This window comes from Sus scrofa, chromosome 12, assembly GCF_000003025.6.
Source record: "Sus scrofa isolate TJ Tabasco breed Duroc chromosome 12, Sscrofa11.1, whole genome shotgun sequence".
Taxonomy (NCBI): domain Eukaryota; kingdom Metazoa; phylum Chordata; class Mammalia; order Artiodactyla; family Suidae; genus Sus; species Sus scrofa.
Window position 1 is genome coordinate 34,459,260 of NC_010454.4, and position 2,507 is coordinate 34,461,766.

Sequence of the window (2,507 nt, forward strand, 5' to 3'; positions counted from 1 at the left end):
GGGTCGAATCGGAGCTGTAGCTGCCAGCCTACGCCAGAGCCACAGCAACGCAGGATCCGAGCCGTGTCAGCAACCTACACCACAGCTCACGGCAACGCCAGATCGTTAACCCACTGAGCAAGGCCAGGGATGGAACCTGCAACCTCATGGTTCCTAGTCGGATTTGTCTCCACTGCACCAAGATGAGAACCCCCCCCCCCACCCTTTATTTTCCATCAACCATTTCTTTTTCTTTTCTTTTCTTTTCTTTTTTTTTTTTTTTGTCTTTTTTCCATTTCTTGGGCCACTCCTGCGGCATATGGGAGGTTCCCCGGCTAGGGGTCGAATCGGAGCTGTAGCTGCCAGCCTACGCCAGAGCCACAGCAACGCAGGATCCGAGCCGTGTCAGCAACCTACACCACAGCTCACGTCAACGCCAGATCGTTAACCCACTGAGCAAGGGCAGGGATCGAACTCGCAACCTCATGGTTCCTAGTCGGATTCGTTAACCACTGCGCCACGACGGGAACTCCCCCCCCTTTTTTTTTTCCATCAACCATTTCTTAATCTATCTCTCTCCCGCTTCTCTTGTCTCAGCACACACACTAAGATGTCCTGTTGTCCTGTTTCCTTACCCAGTAAGGGACCCTACATCAGCGAGGAAGGGGGCACTTCCTGCAGCTGTTCATCCACCCACAGTCAACTCCACATGCTTTTTTTGTATTGACCTGAGCAAGGATGGGCACAAATCAATGAAAGGGTCCATATGTATGCCTCAGGGAGCTTAGAGTTAAGTTATGGAGGAAACGCATAGACACATGAAAAGTTCATTAACATGATGATGTGTTCACTGTTGCATGAAAAATGATTGGTACAAAAATGTAGTGGAGAATGGAAGAAGGTGGATGTCTTTAGAGTAGGGGAGTGCAGTGATGACCATTTACTATTCCAGTTCTTTGAGGAAGCTTATGTATTATTTAATCCCTTAGACAATTTATTTTCTTTCTTTCTTTTTTTTTTTTTTGGTCTTTTTCCTTTTCTAGGGCCGCAGTTGCAGCATATGGAGGTTCCCAGGCTAGGGGTCGAATCCAATCTGTGGCCACCGGCCTACGCCAGAGCTACAGCAACTCAGAATCCGAGCCGCATCTGCAACCTACACCACAGCTCACCGCAACACCGGATCCTTAACCCACTGAGCAAGGCCAGAGATCAAACCCACAACCTCATGGTTCCTAGTCGGATTGTTAACCACTGAGCCACGACAGGAACTCCCCCCTATAATAAAGGAAACATTATTCTTAGAGATGTGGAATCTGAGACTCAGATGAAGTAATTGACTCAATTACTTAAATCTCAAGGAAGAGAAGCTCTGAAGTTTGACTCTGCTTCTGTTGGATTCTAAATTATCTTCCAACTACTATATTACAGTGAATCTTTGAAAGGCAGGTTGCATGTGTCTCTGGATGACTTTAAGATATGCTCTCATGAGGATGTCCATCACCTGGACTGGAACACCTGCTTTGAGCACAAGAAAGACAAGTAGTAACTTCCTGCATCCCTGTCTGTGGTCCGTTTCCTTTAGGTGTGTGGGGAAGACACCATGGAACCAGAGAACCTCACATGGGCATCAGAGTCTGACTTCCGGGGGCTCCCACAGACTCGGGAGGTCCAGCTTTCCTTGTTTCTGGTGTTCCTGCCTGTCTGCACCACTGTCATGGGAAACCTCCAGCATCGTCACAGTGACCTCTGATTCTCAGCTCCACATACCCATATAATTTTTGCTCTGAAATCTGGCGGAGGTAGAGCTTTGTTTCTCTTCAGTCATTGCCCCAAAGATGCTGGTGATCTTCCTCTTTGAGAGGAAGATCCTCTCCTACCAGGGCTGGAAGGCCTAGGTCTGCTTCTTCCACTTTCTGGGAGGGTCCATGGTTTTCTCCCTCTCAGTGTTGGTCTATGTCCTCTCCCAGGCCCTGCATTTTGTCACTGTTGTAAACACTCAGGTCTTCATGGGGCTGGTGTTGCCTAGCTGCGTGGGAGGCTTCATTCATTCCATTTCCCAGCTAGGTATGAAGCTACCCTTGCCTTTCTGTGGTCCCAAAGTCCTAGGCAACTTCTAATGTTCCCCAAGTGCTGAGACTTGCCTGCACTGACACCTCCCTCCTGGAGTTCCTTATCATCTGCAACAGTGGGGTGCTGGTCCTCATCTGGTTCCTCCTCCTCCTTGTCTCCTACTCCGCCATCCTGGTGATGCTGAGGGCCCACTTGGGGCAGGCGAGGAGGAAGGCAGCTTCCACCTGCACCACCCACATCGTCGTGGTGACCATGGTCTTCATTCCAAGCATCCACCTCTATGCCAGGTCCTTCACCTCCTTCCCCATGGACAAGGCTGTGTCCATCAGCCACACGGCCATGACCCCCTTGCTCAAGCCCCTGATCTACGCCCTGAGATGCAGGCAGCAGTAAAGAGATTAGGGAGGTGCTGGCTGGCTTGTAAAAGGAAGCGACAATGGGTGAGTAACTTCTCGTAG

General features: G+C 49.8%; 1 pseudogene; it reads left to right on the plus strand.

Annotated features, from left to right (window-relative positions):
* LOC100516756 lies at positions 1,580 to 2,507 on the plus strand (annotated as a pseudogene).